A 22061-nucleotide genomic window follows, 5' to 3' on the forward strand; every position below is an offset into this window, starting at 1 on the left:
CGCACAGCCACCTTGACTGCAGGTGTATCAGCAGATTCCTGTTGTACATATGCTCATAATAAACTTCAGTAAACTCGAACTTCATAGTAAACTTGAAGGCAAATGGGACATTGATGCATTGCTTTTTTGAACGTGTGTTGTACATATACAATATATGTTAAACATTGCAGTGCTGCAGCGCGCATTTACGTATGTGTTGTGTGGCCCTCAATGCAGTTCATGATGTAACAGCTGTTTTTCCTGTGTATTGCAAACTGGATTAAGCTTGTGATATCCACATGTGCAAAAGGCCTATACTTCTCTCACACATACAAAATAAAGTTCCGTGTAGTTTTCAGTGTTACAATAAAAAATAATTGTAAACAATCTCATCGTGGAATTGTGTTTATTACAGCGATTGTTATGACAGGTATTCTCAAGTTGACAACTTGAACTGGTCAATCCGTCATGGGAAGGAATAGTATGTATACTTATAGAAAAAAAGGATGTGTGTGTGTGTGTGTGTTTGCAGGGGGGGGGGCACAGGATTAAGGCGGTACGAAAAAACGTACCAACACCGTCCTCTAGACCCGTTCCTTGAAGGTACCGCAACAAAGCGTATTATGCATAATGTTTATTCAACTAACTCTGATACCATTACATACGCCGCGCGACGGTTTCTTCCGGTGCTGACACAATTCGAAAGTTGCGACATAACGACACACAGAGCAGTAGAGACCCGGCAAGAAGAACCAGCATCGTATTCGGTCGTATATTGGCCTCGAGCTCCACCACTGGAAAAGCTGGCGCCACCGTCGGCGTGACGTGCTATGAGGGATCACGTGGACATAGCGGCCGCGTCGGCTGCTTCGGGAGCGCCGAAGGGAGCTGAAAACGAGAGTTTCAATTCCCTCGTACGCTGCGGTCCTCATTTAGTGGCGAGATTTTCCCGCTTCTAGTGTCTCCTTTAGAACGCTTGAAAGCACTACAATAGGTAGTGGCTGCCTCTGAAGGCGCGCAACATGGTAGGCTACTTCTCGGTCCCGCAATGCCGGACGTACGCAACGGAGCCCGGTGTGAGCCTTATTCACACGTAGCCGCAGGACAAGCTGCGTGAAGCTTGGCTCGCGAAACATATAACCGGCAAACAGTCATCGGCGACAACTCGGGTATGCAGCAAGCACAGACGTGAGGAAGATTTCTGCTACGGCGCTGGGTCTGCGATCTTCGGAAAACGCGCACTGAGACGTCGCTCGAGTCCGCTGCCCGACTAATGTCATGATGGTTTGGTCGATGAACTTGTCGGTGCTATAGATACTGGCAAGTTCACTGGAGTGGAAAGGGAGCGTAAGAAGCACATTATAAAAAAGTATGACATAAGGTCATGTTTGTGTTATGAAGTAGTGCACTGGATTATAAAAAAGAAGCAGCGGGAACTCGCACGCTGAGAACACCGATAAACATACAGTGCGACGCAACTCGAGAAATAATATTGAAATGTCCAAGAATTTAGAGGAAGAAAAAAGATTGAATCGTCGCGATGGCATATCCCCGTAGCCGTCGAAGTCTCTACAATGAAATTATTTTTGAACAGCTCTGATAGCGCCCACGCAACAGTGGTTGCTTGTATACTGTCAAATGCTCATATTCTGCGGCCTAAAGCTCATGGCACGGTGCGAAAACGCGCACGCGGCGAAAGCGAAACAGTGCGGGGACAAGCGTGCAGACGCGCAGTCGGTCGCTGCGAATCTGCGATCGCTGCATTGAGGCTTCATTCTATTACGCTCCATTTAGTTATACGAACACTATAAGGACATAGTTCACACAGCTTGCTCTCAGCGTTTACCTACCTTTCACGCAAGAAGCCGGTTCGGGAGACTCCATCGCGGCGACCGCGCGCAGTGGCGTTCACTGTACGTATTCGGTAAAGAGATAGCGTCTGTAAACGATTCTGTGCTTTCAGTTTGCCCAAGATTATTATTTAGACAGTAAAAAACTTCTCTCGTTTCGAGAGCACTTACACAAATGTCCGGGAGAGCTCGCGCATGGTGTTTTTTGTAAGCGCTCACAGCAAAACCTATGAGGAGCGCGCCGCGTGATCCCTCATACTACGCCAGCGAGACGCTTCCGATAGATGGCCACTCCGTAACTCCTCGCCGCCAATACGCAAAACTCCAAGGTGTCCCGTCATCGGTGCATCATGAATTTGTTCGAGAACGATGGATCGCAGATGACGAGGAATGACAAGGAGCAACTCAGGGCCGTCAGGGTTGATATTGAGACAGTCGAGGATGCCGTCGTGCAGAACGAACATGTGGCACCTGCCGTCGGTGCTGCCAGATTGCACCCCGGCAATGGTGGACTGTAAGGATGCGTCGCGTTATTCATTGCGCATGTCCGTCATGTCAATCAATGCCATCACGCAAGTCACCGGATCCTGCGCAGCAGGATCGGGAGGACCCACGGGGTGACGTGAGAGGCAGTCAGCGTCCTTGTACAGATGTCCAGACCTATACTTGACAACAAACAAAATTACTCGAGCAGCGAAGCCGAGCGACCAAGCCACCGTTTTGGGTCCCGGACGTGCGGCCGTACAAATACGGCCGGAACTTGGCGGCAGCCAACAAAACGTGCGGCCGTACAAATATGGCCGGAACTTGGCGACAGCCGAAACTAAAGCCAAGCACTCCCGCTCGGTGCTGTACTAATTTTTCTCATGAGGTAATAGCAGGCGGCTGGCGTAAGCTATCACGCACACGGTACCATTCTGCTGTTGGAAGAGAACAGCGCCGATGCCGTGGCCGCTTTCGCCGGTGTGGACTTCGGTCGGTGCAGATGGATCAAAGTGGGCACGTATGGGAGCGGTGGTCGGAAACCCAATGACAGCGGCGAACGCATGAGCTTGCCCAGGGCCCCATGAGAACAGCGTGTTTTTCTTAAGAAGATCTGTCAAAGGCCGAGAAACTTCGGTGATGTCTTTGACGAAAGGGTGAAAGTAAAAACACAGGCCGACGAAGCAGCGCAGGTCAGAAGCAAAACGCGGCACCGGGAAACTGCGAACGGCGCGAACTTTTTCCGGATCAGGCTGTACAACGGATGCGTCAACGAAGTGTCGCAACATGGTAAACTGACGGCGCCCGAATTGACATTTCCTGGAGTTCAGTTGGAGGCTGGCTTTTGGGAAGACCGCAAGAATTGCAGCAAGTCGGGTAAGGTGGCTGCCGAACGTGGGAGAAAAAACAATAACGTCGTCAAGATAGCAAAGACAGGTGGTCAACTTGTAGCCTCGCAAAAGAGAGTCCATAATACATTCAAATGTCGCAGAAGCATCGCATAGGCCAAAGGACATGACTTTGAACTGATATAAACCATCAGGTGTGATGAACGCTGTCTTCACGCGGTCCATTTCAACAACTGCTATCTGCTGGTAGCCGGACGGAAGATCAAAGGTCGAGAAGTATTTAACTCCGTGCAAGCAGTCCAAGGCGTCATCGATGCGAGGAAGTGGGCAGACGTCTTTTCTGGTGATCTGGTTTAAATGGCGATAATCTACGCAAAAACACCAGGTACCATTTTTTTTCACAAGGACGACGGGCGAAGCCCAAGGGCTGGCTGGTCATTCGATGGCCCCTTTACGGAGCATTTTGTCCACTTCTGATTGAATGACTCTCCGTTAATCATGTGATACACAATAGGGAGGCCGACGAATAGCATTCGTGTCTCCAGTGTTGATACGGTGGTGAACAACAGACGTTTGTCCTAAAGCCCTGTCGCCGAAATGAAAGCTGTCACGGTACGATTCGAGGGAAAAACGTATGTCAGTGGCCTGTGCAGAGGTGAGGTCAAGTGCAATCATCTTCACGAATTCATCCGTTAGGGAACCAGAGCTGTGAGCTGCAGCGCTGTGAGATTTCAAATCACCACTGGACATGACAGCGCTGCATGCGGTTGTTTCTCTCGCTTGCTGGCCACCATGGTCACCATCGGACGAAAGACTACTAAAGCAGCCGCCGCAGCCGACCATTTCGGGATCTGGCGCCGCCATGGCTGCCAGGCACTTAAGCTTCGTGTTTCTGCTGGTTGGTTATTCCTATCGGTGTGTAAATGGCTAACCTTTTAGAAAACTGGCGTCAGATACCACCCAATGCCTCTACATACTTGCATGTCACGTGTTCTGTTTAAGATTGTGCTGCTCTATTGCCATTTTTTGTCTGTTTTCAAAGTTGCTCCTACTCCTTGCCGGGGATGTCGAGCTGAATCCTGGTCCTCTTACCGAAGAACAAGAACAGGAAATGTTTAAGGCTATTATGCAGATACCATCAATCTTGGAAAAACAATCCGACATTCTTGACCAAATTCGTTCGCTTCGAAGTGATCAGTAGACCATTGAACAAAAAGTCGAGGAGCTCGCAGCCAAGGTTGTGTGCGCTGAAGACCGCGTATCATGTGTTCCTCAGTTAAAATAATCGATAGAAATGATCTCGTCTCGTGTCGAATCGGTTGCTTCCTCGTTTGCGACAGTGCACAAAGGCCAAGACGATCTAGATAACAGAGCAAGAAGGAACAACCTGATCTTTCATGGCCACCCATTCTCGGAATCTGCAGATTCCGAATGAAACATGGGCACTGTGTGAGGAACGGATTCTGACTTTTTGCGCTGAGAAACTAAGCTTAGCTCGAACTTAGCTCGATGGCTATGGAAAGAGCGCACAGACTTGGGCGTTACTCACCAGAAAAAAAAAACTGCCAATTCTAGTAAAATCCTTATCTTTCAAAGATAAGCAACGCTTACTTGCAGCTGCCTCAAAACTAAAAGATACCGGTTTTGCTATCAGTGAAGACTACTCGAATAATGTAAGGCATGAGCGGAAAAAGCTGATAGAGTTTGCCAAGGAACGTGGCGGTGACTTCAAACTTAATGGCAACAAACTAAAGTTGGCAAAACAAGTTTACATGTATGAAAGCGCTACTGATACCGTGAAAAGCATAAACCAATAGCCATCAAGGAATCCTGCATCGAACAAAAGAGCAGATCATAAATCCGACTTGATAATTATTGCTGTCAACTGCCGCAGCCTCAAGAATATAAAAGAAGAGTTTGATGCACTCTTGGAATTGGTCAAACCACAAGTGGTCATTGGCACCGAGTCATGGCTGGACGAAACAATAGGCACCTGCGAGATCTTTCCGCCTAATTACAATGTATACTGGAAGGACCGTAACAAGCATGGCGGTGGTGTCTCTGTAATTGTCGATAATGGACTGAAAAGCATACCTCTTAACACAGAAAGAAAGACATGCGAAACGATTTGCTGTAAGGTCATACTGGCTAACGGTTCCTCAATGGCTATTGGTTCATTTTACCGATCTCGAGCCCCTAAAACACCACAACCCCTATTTGAATTGAGCAACATCCTACTAACCCTGGATGCATCTTCTTTATTTTGGGTGGTCATTTTAATTTACCTAATGTAGAATGGGTCTTCCATAAGCCGAATATAAAGATAACATCGCTTCTTCATACTGTTTTTCGTGAAATGATTAACACTCATTGCCTATTTCAATTTGTCGAATGCCCAACTAGAATAGGCTGTAGTAGTGCAAATGTACTTGATTTGATTTTCTGCAACGATCGCACCCTCGTTTCTTAAACCATCACAATTCCCGGTTTAAGCGACCATGAAGTGGTAATCGCAAGATTATCCTGTTTTGCCGAGCACCACAGTAAGCCGCCACCACGTACGGTATTTCATTACGACAGAGGAGACTATGTCTCGCTCTCGCATGAACCCGATGCCTTTCTCCCAGAATTTCGACATCGCAGTTCCAGACTTGATATACATTCCACGTGGCACCTACTGAAGACAAAACTCCTGGCCTTAGTGCATACGTATGTTCCATCACGCACCATCTTGTCGAAGTGTCGGACAGATTACGCCGCCATTCGAACCTTGATAAATAAAAGGCACCGCTTATATCGTAGGTACTGTCAATCACCAGAGCATTGTGCATTGTGAATTGAAAGAGCTGCACACAATTATAACGCGGGAGATGCGCAGGGCCAAATGTGCGTATCTGGGTGTTCTTAAATAAAGGATAATAGAGAAATAAAGAAAATAAAGAATAATTCAAATCAAGTATGGAAGTATGTAAAAAGTAATGTATTTCGCTAGAATAGCAGCTTGGGCTTGTTGGTTTACCATCTTGCTGTTAACAGCGCAAAATGTAGACGAGAGACGAGACAAGAAGACACCACAAACGCTGTAAAATGTAAGCAGCGCGTAAGAGACATTCCCGATATTGTTGATGACTTTAACTATAGCTCGGATCTGGAAGGCAAGGCTGAATAGTTTAATCGTTATTTTCAGTCAGTTTTTTCTCTATCGGCATGCCCTACCGACGGTTTACATATTCTGAATGAGTTTACGGAGATGAGTGGCATAGATTTCTCAGTACATGGTATAGTGCTACTTTTGGAGAAGCTCAAGGTAAACGCGGCACTCGGTCCTGACCGTATTCCGAACTGCATCTTGAAGAACTGTGCAGTTTCTGTTGCTTCCTTCTTAGTGACACTGTTTCAAAAATCAATGGATGTCGGCGCCTTGCCCGATGACTGGAAAAGCGCCAACGTAGTTCCTCTATATAAAAGTGGCGACAAAACAAGAACTGTAAACTATAGGTCTATCTCCCTTACAAGTGTCATATGCAAATCGCTAGAGCACATCGTTTAGACTAATCTATTTAAGCCCCTCGAAGATAACAACTATTTCTGTCCAATGCAACATGGCTCAGAAAGGAATTTCCTTGCGATACGCAACTGATAGAGTTTGCTCACGATATCGCTATATCAATTAACAATGGTAACCAGGTTGACTGCATATTTTTGGATTTTCAAAAAGCTTTTGATTCTTTCGCACATAATGTATTATTACTGAAACTGTCTACCCTCAAATTTCAACCCACCCTGCTGAAATGGCTCGAAGCGTACCTCGTCGGTCGAAAGCAACACGTTATTCTTGAAAGCGCAAGTTCATATGATATTGCAGTCTTATCGGGTGTTCCCCAGGGATCAGCTTTGGGCCCTCTTCTTTTTTTTAATATTTATCAATGATATAGTTGACCAGGTTTCCAGTCGGGTCAGATTGTACGCTTACAATTGTTGCATTTACCGTGACGTCAGATGTATAAGCGACTCTTATGAACTGCAATGCGACCTCGACTCTGTCTTGGCATGGTGCAAAACATGGAACATGACATTAAATTTTTCAAAATGTAAAGTTCTGAAATTTACAAATAAAAAGAATTCATTACCTGCCCAGTACTCTTTAGACGACAGAAACTTATCATTTGTTAAGAATTACAAGTACTTGGGTGTTATCTTCGCAAACAACCTTTCTTGGAACGACCACGTAAACCATACTGCTGCCAAAGCTAGCCATGTGTTAAACTTTCTAAAACGCAATTTCAAGCAGGCACTTGCTGATTTGAAGGAAACACTCTGCTTGACAAACATGCGTCCCCTCTTAGAATATGGTTGTGCGACTTGGGACCCTGAAACAAAAACACTAATCAGCGAACTTGAACGAATTCAAAAACGAGCAGCAAGGTTTGTGTCCGCAAACTATGATTTCACCAAAAGCAGCTCTCAGATGTGAAAAAATTTTGGGCTGCCCTATATTGCAAGACAGACGGAAATACCTTAGACTTAAGCTATATTACAATATTTTTATAGGAGCAACAGGTTTGTCTAAAGATTCATACATGAAAGCCCCCAGCTATATATCCTCCCGTTTAGATCATTCTTTAAAGGTTCAAGAATACCAGTGCCGTATAAATGTCTTTAAAAACTCATTTTTCCCAAAACAGTGCATGACTGGAATAAATTGCCAGAAGAAGTTGTCTGAGCGTCGCAATATTCTTTTGAAAATGCTCTGTCACGCCTTTTCTTGAATTAACGTTTGTTGAATTAATTTTTTTTTTGTGCTGTTTGCTGTGCGTTTTCGAATTTTTTTATATGATTGTTCATATGACAATATTTATGTCTTTCTTGCTTTCGTGATTCTTTTGTGATCAGTTTGCTCAGTATTGGAATGCGTTGTATTTTTATTGTTGGTTGTTTGTTATTTACGCAGTGTCATCTGCATAACGATGTATGTTTTGCAACTGTATCTCCCCTACAAAAATTCTCTCAACGGGCGCTGTAGGTACCTGAATAAATAAATGAATAAATAAATTGGCGCTAAGAAACCACTTTCAGAATTCAGACACTCAATGTCAAATTCGAAAGTATTAGAAACGCTGGCCAAGAACATGCCGGCAGGAAGCACTTGAGAGCACAAGCGGAAATTCAGAAGCGGAAGAACAACGCCGTTATTAGTAATCGTCACCAGTGTATGCGGAAGAGCAACGTTCCGGCTCAAAAGCACGTCGATGATAGGGCGAAGAACATATTCACCGTCAGGAATCTGTTGCTGTGCGGTCAAAGCGACGTAAGTGACTGCTTCAGGTGACATACGCACATCTTGGAGCGAACACAAGTGCGGTGGAGCGGTGCTTGGAGCATCGGCGACTTGAGTCAGTTCCAACTGAAGAAGGCCGGTTGCGCAGTCGATGAGAGCAGAATGATGGGATAAAAAGTCCAATCCAAGGATAACGTCGTGAGGGCCGTTGTCGATCACAGCAAAGAGTACAGAAGTAGGGCGGCAGGCTATACTTAAACGCGCAGCACAGGCTCAAAGAACAACACGCACGCCGCCATCGGCCACACAAAGCACTCGGGCTGCTGCTGGGGTGCTTTAAACGTCAACGTATGCTAGCACTCATCACAGATACGTGGGCTCCAGTGTCGACGAGTACTTGGACAAGTAGGCCGTCTATTTTAACTTCAAATACACTTCTCTTTGTGGGCACAGACAGAAGATTTGCTGCAGTAGTAGGCAATGCAGCACCACCTCCGGGGGCTGGATTTCTTAGTTTTCCGAAAGGGTTCGCCCAAAAGCCACAGGGGACGAAAGGCCACGTGGCTACGGCGAACGGGAAGATGGGCGACGCGCTTGCGGTGAACGAGACTGGTGTCCGCGCGGCGATGGTGAATGACTCTACCACGTGTTCCTAGCAGAGTTGTCGGCGCTGTTAGACTCGGAGCTGGGAGAAACATTGCGGGTATTTCCATTAAAACGGCTCAGGTTGGTCCGCGTTCGAGGTGTTGAGGGCCACGAGTTGCGACTGTATGGGGCGACATGACCAATTCGGCGACAGGTGAAACATATGGGCTGGTCGTCCGCAGTTCTCCAATCAGTTGGGTTGTGATAACGCGGAGAGAAGCGTCGGGGTGGAGAAAATAGCAGTAGTGCGTTCGTTGGCTCTGGGGTTGGCGACAGCACAGATGGAATATAGGCCAATGTTTTCAAGTTCCTGGCGAACGATGGCTTGTTCAAGGGATCCCCATTATAAGAAGGATGTTATGCAACTCGAAATGGTCCAAAGAAAGGCAATAAGATTTATTTTTGGTATATACAGAAGGCACGATTCGCCATCCTTATTGATGCAGAAGTACAATGTACCGACTCTCGAGGTTCGCAGGAAAATTAGTCCTCTTGCGTTTCTTCACAATTGTCTTGCAGGGAAAACTCAATACTTCATTGCATAAGACCTTCAACTACAAGGGCAACTAGACATAGCCATGAATGCTCTTTATCGTCAATTTTCGCTAGAACCGACGCACATAAGTGCACTTTCTTCCCCCGAGCAGTGTCTAAATGGAATTCTTTGCTCTGAAAGATTTTTGAATCCGCCGACTTTATGAAGGCACTCGAGTCTCACATTGTAAACTTCGATGGTTGAACATTGCTACGGTCTTCGTGTTCTCATCTTTGTTGCTGTTGATCGTTGTTGCATTGTATGTATTCTTCGAAGAATTTCGACCCTCCTGCTAGAGCCAAATTACTGGCCTGCAGTATTGTGTAAATCTATAGAAAAATGAATCAATAAATAAAAACTGAAAACGGGGTAGCATCAGGGCTATGCAAATAGAAAGCTGTGGGCGCCATCGCATCCAGTTCACGTCGAATGATTCGCACCCCGTCCTCCGATGACGACGCATGCTGCTGTGCGGCCTGATCTTCACACGTCGACGTTGTGGCAGTATTGGAATGTTTGGCGAATGGTTGCAGGACGCGTCGGCTGTTGGCCTGTGCGAATTGTCGGCAGTCTTTGATGATAGCATAAACTGTTGAGCAACTTTTGCACACGAGCAGATTAAAGGCGTCGTCAGCAATTCCCTTGAGCACATGCCATACTTTCTCAGCTTCTGTCATGTCGTGATCAGCTTTACGACAAAGCGCCAGCACGTCCTTGATGTACGAAACATAGGGCTCCTTGGGGGATTGGGCACGGGAGGCCAGTTCCTGGCTTTGCGGCAATGTTACGGCCGGCTGGTTTGCCAAAGAACTCTGTTAACTTCTCTTTGCATTGGTTCCAGCTGGTCAGCTCTTCTTCGTGGTTTTTGAACCAGACCTTCGCCATCCCTCCTAGGTAGAACAGGTTAGCTAGCATAAGCGTAGGGTCCCATCTGTTGATTCCACCCACTCTTCAACGTCGGCGCCATCGGTCCCGCAGAAAGTTCAGGGATCCTTAGGTTGCACAACCACAACCGAACGGGACAGCGACGTAGCTGGTAATGGTGACGTTGGAGGTGGCAACGACATTGCATGATCTCGGGTGCTCACCGTCATTCATGGTGGGGATGGTGACGCAAGGTCCACTGCGGAGCTCCGTTTCCAGTCGCGGTACCCCTCTTCTCCCACCAATATGTTACGGGGATGTTGGGAGTGTAGACAGACTGTATTTACAATGTATATACAAGCAGAGTCAATGGGGTTAAGACGGCGGACTAGCGACAACACGCAGCAGCCAGCGTCTCGCGATCTTCTTCCTCTCTCTTTTTTTATCCCTCCTAACAATATTACCCAGTACACTTATGTTTTGTGCCATATTGCGCGCAACTACGTTTAGATGTTGCGAGACAAAAAGAACCATGGTTAAGTCTATATTGTAAGCTGCAGTTTAGCATAGAAAGAAATTCTATGGCGCATTTTCAATTCAGAATTGCTCCTGCTGTCTTCAGCCAGCAAAGGCATGGCCTTCGATATCGGGAAATGTTATCCCCATAAAAAGACGTCGCTTTGGCGTTGTTCGAACGATTTTCATTTGAGTCACCTATCTTAATGCCAGGGAATTACGTCTTCCGCACCTCCCCGTGCTACGCGCGCCGTCACTTCATTTAAATAGCTTGGTGCTGTCGTTGACATCAACTGTATAGCCTCAAACATTGTTGACGCGATCTCCGAGGCACATGATGTGCAGTGTGCAATGTTTCATTGCGCGCTGCAACAGTGTCAGTTGGAAAGCATCAAATCTGCTCGTGTGGAGCAGGTTACACCCGTTTCGTCCGTATCTTGCTTTCGTGTAAGCGTGTTTAATGTGCGCGGGTTGCACTACTGTCGTCCGTGCCTTCTGTGTTGATCGTACGACCTATGAAGATTCCTCGAAGACACCCACATGTCTCTTCAGCGTGAACTTGTCTTGTGTGGTATGTGCCAGAAATGTGCGCCGGCTTGCGATGTGCTTGCAACCAAGTACTACAGTGCATTCAAGCAAATAGACGCTGCCGCTTACGTGCAGTTTTCTTTTTCATGATCTTGTCAATCTGCACAATTGTCGGTTGCCACTTACAGACAAGTAACACAGCCCAGAAACCAAGCTACGCAAAACCAGGCATATGCTATAGGCTTGCTCTACTTACCAAAAGTGATAACGGGGCAGCACGAACTCAGAGTGCTCTTTAAAAATAAAGGACGCCGGTGTTTTGTGCCTCCCCCGGATAAATCGGAATCCCTTTCAGAGCATGCATCAGATCCTTTATTTATTTAAGAAGTAGATTCATGGTAACGCAGTACTCCGCGCTCACGCTGTGCAATATCGTTTTCTTCAGTTTTGTCTCTTTCTAGACTGCCCCCAACGACGAATGTAAACCACTCCCACCAAAGGCCAAGGGTTAGGTTCCAAGCCAAGGTCATGGGTCCGATGCCTTAACTATATCTTAATCAACGGGAGCTTAATTAACATCGCCTTCATAACACTAAAGGTTCTGGGTTCGACTGCCACCAATAGTGATAGGTCCGGGTGCCTTAATTAGCTATATCTTAATTAACTGTACCTTAATAACATCATATTCATTAACACCAAAGGTCGTGGCTTCGACTCCCACTCAACGTCATGGGTTCGAGTGCTTTAATTAACTATATTATAATCGAATATGCATTGATTAACATCACATTCATTAACGACAAAGCTAGTGGGTTCGAGTATCGTAATCTTAACAGTAGTACCTTAATTCACATAGCCTTCGTTAACACCAAATGTAGTGGGTTCGATTCCGACCCAAGGTCGTGGGTTCCAGAGCCTTGATTAACTATGTCTTAATTACCTTTTCTTATTTAACATCGCCTTCATTAACAAAGAAGGTCTTGGGCTCGAGTGCCCTAAGTGTACCTTAATTGGCTGTGCCTTAGTAAACATCGTCTTCGCTAACAGCAAAGGTCGGGAATTCGTCTCCCACCCAAGGTCGTGGGTTCGAGTGCCTTAATTAAGCATAGAATAATTAACTGCGCCTTAATTAACATCGCCTCCATTAACCTTAAAGGTCAAGCGTTTGTCTTCCACCAAGGGTCGTGGGTTCGAGTGCAACAATATCTTAATTAACTGTGTCCTAATTAACATCGCCTTCATTAACACGAAACGTCGTGGCCTCGACTCCCAGCGAAGGTCGTGGGTTCCAATGCCTTTATTAACTCTATTTTAATTACCTGTGCCTTAATCAACACCAAAGGTCGGGGGTTTGTAGCCTTAATTAACACCATAGGTAGTCGGTTCGACTCCCATGAACGGCCGAGGGTTTGTAACCTTTTTGACATCGTGTGCTCACGCCAACCATGCCAGATTTTCCGCCTCATGAGCCATTTAATAGTATAGCATTAGAAAGACTTTTTCACGACTTGGCATCGTACACATTACTATATGGTGTACTTTGACATTATCAATAACACAAAAAGCTGTCTACTCCTCTCATCAGAAATCTTAATATGCACTGCCATTTGAGTCTCTGATGTACTTGTAAAGCCAAACAACATTAGAGATGCATTTCTTATCAATGTGGATGTCACATTAGGAATACATAACATTCTCTGCAGAAACTCACTGTTCATTTTCTTAAGGGTATCCGTGCTCGTAAGTCTCCAGCTCCCTCATTTAAGCCCTAATCCTGAGCACGTCCTCGGCAGCGCTGGATTAAGGGGGGGGGGGCTAAGGGGGCTGCAGCCCAGGGCCTCACCTCGGAGAGTAGGAGAAGGAGCCAAATTTATTCTAACCTGCTTAGTATATGGAACCATGGGCAACTGAACTTCGAGCGACATATATGAAGCGAGAAAACCAGAACGAACTGACGGGGCCCCCCGCCTCATGTAATAGCATGCGTTCAGCCTGATCATTTGGGAAGTGCTTGTCGACCTGCAAAAACAGGAATTGCGAGGCCCTCGTTTCTTAGGAAGCGAGGTGCGTTTGCTTGGAAGAGTTTTCGTGGTTTCCTGTCAGTCCGTCTGTCCAGTGCTGTCTGGAGAGGAGGGGCAAGAGGGAAACACCTAAAACATGTAATGTGAGATGAGGACCTAAATCTCCCTTGCCCCTCGTCACCACCGCGCCACCATCCACCTCTCAAATAGTTACGCCGCTGTCCTTCTCATAGAAAGGATGTGCTGCAGTACCCAATAGTGCTTCCCATTCGACTTTTCTTTACTGTGATGGTAATTTGGGCGGGGGAGGATGAGTCCGATAGCAGATGATGATGAGGGTTATGGCAGAGTCTAGGCAGGAAAGGTAAGAAGACGTCACACGTGCTTTTGTCCGCGTGCCGTGGGGCATGCAATGTTCACTGTTCGGGCTAGGGTTGTGGAAGAGTGAAGGGGGAAGTTGGAGAGCTGAACACAAAGGCCTGTCTCCAGGGCCCATTCCAGCCTAGTGGCTGCGCACCCTCGCGCGCGCTCGACGGAAAAAGTAGGTCAGACTGGCCCCCGAACTTTCCAGAAAAAAGTAGAAAAAAATGGCTCAGAGGCGACGGAGGGCGCGTAACTTCGCCCGCGCTAGGAGTCGCCCTCTCTCCTTCGTTCTCGCGCTCGACGTCGACGGGGCGAAAGCAAAATCGAGAACCTCCCAGAACAGACGATTGCTTCTAGCCAATAGGAAGATGAGACCGGAACGGTAGAAGGAGTGAGTTTGTACCGGGAAGGAGGGAATTTGTACAAGGAACTGTATGCGTACGTGAACGCCTGCTTTGGGGCTAGTAACATACAGACGCGGCGCGCGTCTATAAAAGGAAGTTGATCGCGGGCTGCGATTCAGCCCCTAGCCGCCCGTTAAGCTTGCAGAAGCCCGGCCGCTGAGGAGCTCCCGGGGGACGCACCACTCTCGGCCAGCCACGGACCATCCAGGCAGCGTGCGCCAGTCATCGGGACGGCCACCGTTGGACACCTGCGGTCGCGTCAGACTAAGGAAGTGCCCGGTGAACAATTAGCATCCATTCATGCGAAAATGAGCCTCCGATGAGCCTTTTTCTACTGACGAGCGCCAGAAAACAACACTCCAAGAACCGACTCATTGTTCCCTGTTAGTTTGGCTTCAAATAATGATGTTCCCACCCACAAAGTGTGCCTCGAGAGAACGCATGAGACGGCTTCTCGTTGCGGCAACAGAGAAATACAGACACCACCGCAGCAAGAGGTACGTTGCGAGATTCTCCGAAGTGACCCTGCTAAGTGGCCGGACATTATTACTGAAAGCTTTCGGAGTGTATGCATTCATAAAGGGCCATTGTATATTCAAAATAGGGCAGAAAATTTTCCATCTTCCGAAAGGCAATACAAAACTCAGAAACGCTGTATGTCACCTCATCTTTTCGCGCGAGAGGCTGTAAATGGGGATGCGTACGAGAGACACTGGTTAATGTAGTCGGAGTCCAAAGGTTCCGTTTACTGTTTCATGTGCAAACTATTTTCGATTTCAAGCAACCCCAGTGCTTTCACCACGCACGGCTTTTCTGATTGGCAAAGAGCAGAAGAAAAGGTTTGCGCACATGAAAATAGCGTCGAGCACCGGAACTACGTGGCAGCACGGCTCACCCGCTCCAACTCGAGCAGCACAATTGAGAAGGAGCTGGTTAAGCACCTTGTCACTGAGACCGCTTACTGCACCGAGGTGTTGCAGCACGTAGTCGTAGTAGTAGGAGATTTTTGGTTCACCGAGAAATGGCAATTATATGGGAGTGCTAGAGGCCATTGCCAAGTTTGATCCCTTTTTAGAGGAGCACATCAAACGCTACGGGGACAAGGGAAAAGGTCACCCATCGTATCTGTCAAAAACCATTTGTGATGAATTTATCGAGCATATGGCAAAGGCTGTCAAGGAACGTCTCGTTGACGAAGTGAAACGCGCAAAATATTTCTCTTTATTTGTTCATTCGACTCCAGACCTTACTCACGTTGATCAGCTGTCAGTTGTTTTACGATACTATTTAAATGGGAAAGTGTACGAACGCTTTCTTGGATTTGTTCCAATTGAATCGCATACCGGCTTGTATATTTTCGATACCGTTATGTCCCACTTGACAACCGGTGGCATCTCAGTTGATGATTGTAGGGGCCAAGCTTGCGATAATACGAGTAATATGTCAGGAAAATACAAAGGACTGCAAGCTCAAATCAAACACCTGAACGAATTGGCAGTCTACGTCGCGTGTGCTGGTCATTCACCGAACTGAGTTCGCGCGTGTAGCGTTGACAGTTGCCTTGAGGCTGTCAACTTTTTCACTGTAATTCAGAGACTGTGTGTTTTCTTTGCTGCCTCACCGAAACGATGAAGGTATCTTTTGGACAGCATGGGCGGAACTGGCCAGCGGCTTGCTTTGAAAAGTCTCTCTGATACCAGGTGGTCAAGACACGCTAAATCATGTAGGGCAATTCTGAAAAATTTCAATGCAGTCTTGTGTTGCCTTGAAGCTACATCAAAGAACGAGGAAGAAAACGGTGACACTAGGAACGAAGCGCACTCTCTCTTCAAGAAAATGACAAAACTAGAGACTGCATCCATGGCGATTTTCTGGAGTGAAATCTTGGAGCGCTTTGACAAAATGAGCGTAGAAACCAGGCCTAGACATTTGAACTGCTGTAGATCTGCTGAGCTCTCTAGAAGGCTTTGTTAATTCTTTGCGACCTCTCTTTGATACCTTCGAAGAGCGAGCACGCATACTAAGTACCAATCAATGTTATCAGGATGAGGGCAAAGGCATCGTTTTGAGTAAGCACCCGTATGGAAAAAGCGATAGTGTGCTACAAGGTAAAAGAAGTTTATCGTAGAGACCTAAAATGATGTACTTGACAATCTAGGCTCTGCTTTGCGAGTGCGAAAGGCTGCCTACACTGAACTCTGCGAAAGGTTCGGATTCTTAAAATTGCTGACAGAAATCAGGAGCGAGGCCTCTCTTGCACAGCAGGCTGAGAAGTTGGTGAAAACCTACAAAAATGATTTGGAGCCAGAATTTCCCGCTGAAATCGTTCAGTTTGCGAACTTTCTTCACAACTCTGTGTGCCAGGACACGAGTCCCCTGGGAATAATGAAGTTGCTGCACGGAAGAAAGCTTATTGATGTGTTTCTGAACCTTTTTATTGCTTTGCAAATGTATTTAAGCATACCCGTTGCAAACTGTGAGACCGAACGATCATTTTCCAAGTTGTCGCTGATTAAAAATCGCCTTCTTTCGAGCCTCCTTGACAAGGTGAACTCGCTTGCTATCATGTCCATTGAAAGTGCGATCTATCCTCCGCGATCTATCCTTCGAACAGACTATGTCTGATTTCGCCTAAGGGAAGGCACGATAGATGCCATTTTAAAAGAGGACTGTTTGCGCTATACATGAACAGTTTTAAAAAATTGGAGGACGCTTAAGCTTCGCCTTCAAGAGTGGAACGCGATAGCGTTATCGCACCCCGTTCGCACCGCCTACTCAAACGCGCTACGCCAGCCAAACGTCGCGATCGGCACAGATAGCCGGGCCCCGACGCGCCATGAAGGCGGACGCGGTAATGGGGCGAGTGGCGCGCCACTTGTCGGGGCAGCGCCGTACATTGCGAGGAGGAGGTCTTCTGTGTTTGCCGCAAGATGGCTCTGCGTGTGCGCAGAGCGCAGAAGAAATGTAGCGGAAACGTACTTCGCTACTCGTGAAACGGCGACTTCTATAAGTTACATGGCCATTATTACCGATATACACCGCAGTATAACTTTTTACGGCACGTTTCTAAGGCAACACCGCATTCACTAGAGGCGATTTTGTCCCGTGTTGAAGGAACAAGCTCGTGGCGGAGTGGTAGCGTCTCCGTCTCACACTCCGGAGACCCTGGTTCGATTCCCACCAGCCCATCTTACAACATGTTTTTTTTATTTATGAAGTGCCTTCTGGGATTTATCGCTCACGGCCAACGCCGCCGACGCCACCAGCTTTTCTGCGACACGAGCTCGTTTAAGGGGTGGAGACATCAAAATTTTCGTTCATGCGTTTCTTTATTCAAACGTTGCGTCATGCTTCAGGGAGCACGATACACACAGCGGGATTCATATATATCCGATAAATAATTTAATAATAGCATTATTATACCGAGCGATTTCTGTTTCGGTTTCTGGGCTCCGGGGGATGCTATGACGTCACAGAGGAGGAAACGCAACATGGCTTGGTCACGTGGGCCACAAGAAATGGTGACGTAAAACGATGCTGCGTCATCTGCTCGCGCGTACGCTTGCTCTCCCAGCAGAGGTAAACAACTGGCGATTCGAAGTGCATGTCGCGATTATTATAATTATTGCGAAGAGCGACAACAACGGTAAGAATATATTGCGGCTTGTGAGAGTCGGTGATTCATTCCGAAGCGCCGTAAGCTTTAGCTTTGAAGTGAACCGGAAAAGGCCTAGTGACGATATCGGCGGCTCCGAACGATCAGAGGCGGTGAGGCTGCCGTCGGTGCCAGAGTGACCACTCCTCGGTCGCTGATTGGCCGCTTCGCCGTACGGCTGCCGCACAAATCGGTCCCGGGCCCGTCCTCTCTACGTCAAGGAAATCTCGCCGTTCGCGAGCAAAACCGCCGTCGCACGGGGGCCCGCGAACGGCAAACGGCATGCGGCGAGTCTCCGTGCCGGTAACGTGGACGGGCGCTCACATTGGGAAAGGCCAAGCGAACGAGAGACCACTCCGAGCTGCCGAACTATGCGACTATGCGAGGAGAGAAGCGGACAACACGAACGCCGCATACCCTGGTCCCTTTCGGTTCGGCCGGCTAGTGTTACACGCAGTTTGCCGTTCGCGGGCCGCCGTGCGGCGTTCGTCTTGTCCACTTCTCTCCTCCTGTGTCCGTTTCTGCACGCCCTACCCCTTCTTTGCATTAAGATAGGATTTCTATATGCGTGTAGCTCGGTCATAGTGGAGGCTATGCTCGGTCGCTCTGCTCAGCAGGCTCCGTAATCGGCATTCCATCGCTACTCATCATACGTCACGTTTTTGTGCTAGTGTGCTATGACGTCAATATTTTCGTTCCTCCTCTGTGACGTCATAACTGCCGCGCTAGCGATGGGTCTCGACCACGAGAAGGAGTTTTTAATGACTTTTTGGAGCTGAATTAAAATAATTTGGAATGTTTGCAGCGTCCAATATCTCGTTCTGGGTGTCCTTGCATACGGAAGCAGCCTACAACATGCTTTTTATAGCCTCAAAATTTGTTGTCCCAACCCCTTTAACGCTGTCGCGTTAATAAGTTCGTTGTGTCGCCTCGCAGCTTCCACGTTGCCAATGAAACGCCGAGCAGTGTAATTCAAGATATGCAAATCTTCGTTGTTCGTCTCTTGTTTGTTCTTCTTTTGATATTTAGCGTTCTTATAAAGAACTGTATTTTTGTTGTTTTTGACAGTACCACGTTTATTTGGTGTCTTTGCTTGTCTTACATTTAAGAAAAATATTTTCAAATAATTTTTTGTAAGTACAGTTGGTAATTTTCATCTGCATTCTAGTGCGTTTTTATGGTGTTTGTATTGCTTTAAGTATTGTATATATCTATTGCGTATCTATAGGGTAACGTGTATAACGATTACTACAGTCTGATGCTTGAATTTTAATAAAGAATGTTTTGGATACAATCATGCGTCTCCTCACGGGAATAAACTTAGTGATGCAAACAAAGCCTAGCTTCAGAAGGATCGACATCTGAGCTGTGTTGTATTTTCTACGTTCCTGTTCGTCTTGAGTGCACTAAACTTTTCCTTAAAGCCTAGCTTTTGCTGAAAACAAATGCAGATTAATCACAAAGTGAGCATATGTGTTGGTGTTTACAACAGCAGGCGTTTCAAGCAAGTTTTGTTGTTTTCTTTATAATAATAACAATAACAATAATCCCGCTGAGCGCACTTCGTTCTTTTTAATTTGGTGGAAATAAAATGAAACATGGCTTCTGTCCAGTAGCGTAGCAGGCGACAGCGGGGGGGGGGGGGGGGGGGGGTCAGTATAGGGAAAGGGGATCCGCATGCACATTAGCCCAGGGCCCCCATTTTTCTTAATCCGGCCCTGGTCCTCGGCCGCACTTGCCAGGCGTCACTCGCTAAGCGTTGATGCCTTGTCGTTCTATGTGGCGTTGGTCAGGGACACAAAACTTGAATCAAATTTCAGAGGACAAGCAAATTTTGCATAGCTATCTTTCCCAGCTTCCTACGCCTTGTCCAAATGCTGTGAGCACGCCACACGTACCGCGTGCACTAGAACGCAAGGTAGAAATTGCTTTACAGTGGCACGTACTTTCAGCCGCTGTATTAAATCGTGATTACTGTCAGTTGCTCGTCATTTCTAGTTACTTCCTTTTATTGTGAAGCCACAGGCTGTAATGGGCTTGTGTCAGTAAAATTTTTTTTTGGTGTGATGCATTACGTTACGTAGCCCACCCAATCGCGCATGAATGTGGCAATTGCTGTAGATTTGCTTATGCTGCACTTGGAGCTTACGAAATCTGTTTCGGAGCTTTGTAGCAGCTTACAGAGAAGAGATGATATCGTTTGTTACTCATTAAGTTGTGGCTCGGGACGATACCTTCGGCTTCGAACATTCTTACGTAGCATATGTAAACCACTCATTGGCTGGCATATTCGATAATCAATTCTACAAGTTCTAAGACGCGGGTCTCAGCGAGCTTCGTTGAATGGGACTGCCTTAGTGAAGAGGAGGAGAAAAATAATATTTACCAGTAGCGGAAAGCGTCTACTATAAATTCGCAGGTCTATCGGGCGTCATATATTTAGGGGACCATTGTTTTTGATCAAAAATAACCCCCAAAAATGTTCGGCTACAACAAAATTCTGGTTTGAGATAGATGATGGATGGATGCTTCATTCCGAGGCTGTGAGGCAAAGAAACAAGGACGAATAAAACCTAAGAGGACAGAAGCTGCACCAGAGAAGTCTCAGGAAAACATCATACTCAGCCATACACCATTTTCTGAGTAAAACTTGTTGCTGGGCGAGTTGGTTGGGATGTAATGAATACATTAGATCCCAAACAAGTTGCAACTGTTAAAAATGTCACTGTAATCGCTCTAGGAAACACTCACGTACGGATGTGCAAGTTCATTCTCCCTGCCCTGCTGTAAGAATAAAATCAGTTGAAGTTAAGCGCTTAATCTGCCGTTTCGTACTCTCCCTCCCAAGTCCATATTTTCCTTTTTTGGCGCAACAATTTACTCATCAGACACCATTTTTTAGATGTGGTTGCGTAGAGGCTTTGGTGTTGCAGTGCTAAGCCCGAACTTGTGTGATCGAGTCGTGGTCGCGGCGGCCGCATTTCGATGGGGACGCGTCCGTGTGCCGTGCATTGCGTGCACGTTAAAGGACCCTAGGTCGTCAAAATTAATCCGCAGTCCCCCGCTATGGCGAGCCCCACAAACAGCTCGTGGTTTTCGCACGTAAAACCACAGGATTTATTTATTTTTTTCGAAGCTCCTTCATCGTCGCCGCAGCCACTGAGGGTTGTCTAGTTACACTTTCAATTCCCTGTACTTGGCTGCCAACTTCCTTGTCCTCTTCCTCCATTCAGTCCACACGCATTTGAGGTACGCGGAAGAATGCTGAATAAAGATTTTTGATGTATTTTTTTGTACTCTATATAGCCGCGCATTCCTTTTCATCCATGATCCTGTTTTTTCCTTCAAAACTAATTTTCCCGCCCCACATGACCCCCACCGCCCCGTTTCTTGGGCACTCAATGAAATGGGCCCACGGCAATATTTGACGATGCTACAATGGTTGCTGCTGTGTTGTCACAACTGTGTTGTCTCGGCCTTGGTGCACTTCTTTGCTTAAGCGATGACTATTGGCGAAGGACGGTCCTGACTGCTATCAAACACTGGAGCTTCGCTCCAGCTAGTGGTTGATAGCAGTCATCGAGTCACAACCACTGGAGTCATCGCCTTACCAATGGAGAGTCAACCACTGGAGTCATCGACTCGCAACCACTGGAGATAGCAGTCATCGAGTCACAACCACTGGAGTCATCGCCTTACCAATGGAGAGTCAACCACTGGAGTCATCGACTTGCAACCACTGGAGATAGCTGTCATCGAGTCGGAACCGCTGGATATAGCAGACATCGAGTTGCAAGCACTGGAGCTTCGCTCCAGTGGTTGCGACGTCTTTTTACGCTGTGCACTAGGAAGCACCTTCGCTACATTGTTACACGCGAAAGGCACACAAGCAAAAGGAGACGAGCGGTGCCGTCCGAACCCGCGACAGAACGTCATTCTTCTTAGCACGCCAAGTCGCCGTATTGTTGAATTGAATTTTGCGGTTTGACGTGCCAAAATTACAATTTGATTATGAGGCAAGCCGCAGTGGGGTACTACGGATTAATTTCGACCGCCAATGCAAAGAAGGACAAGGGCGTTTTTGCGTTTCAC

At 47.0% G+C, this 22061-nt stretch overlaps 1 protein-coding gene and 1 long non-coding RNA gene across 3 annotated transcripts in view; both read right to left on the minus strand.

The window, feature by feature from the left end:
* Positions 1-22061, minus strand: part of LOC140219035 (uncharacterized) — a 457444-nt gene that overhangs the window by 297775 nt on the left and 137608 nt on the right. The window lies entirely within an intron of this gene.
* The window catches only part of LOC126523950 (uncharacterized), a 283481-nt gene that overhangs the window by 190261 nt on the left and 71159 nt on the right, over positions 1-22061 (minus strand). The window lies entirely within an intron of this gene.

This window comes from Dermacentor andersoni, chromosome 6 (genome assembly GCF_023375885.2).
Source record: "Dermacentor andersoni chromosome 6, qqDerAnde1_hic_scaffold, whole genome shotgun sequence".
NCBI classification, from domain to species: Eukaryota; Metazoa; Arthropoda; class Arachnida; order Ixodida; family Ixodidae; genus Dermacentor; species Dermacentor andersoni.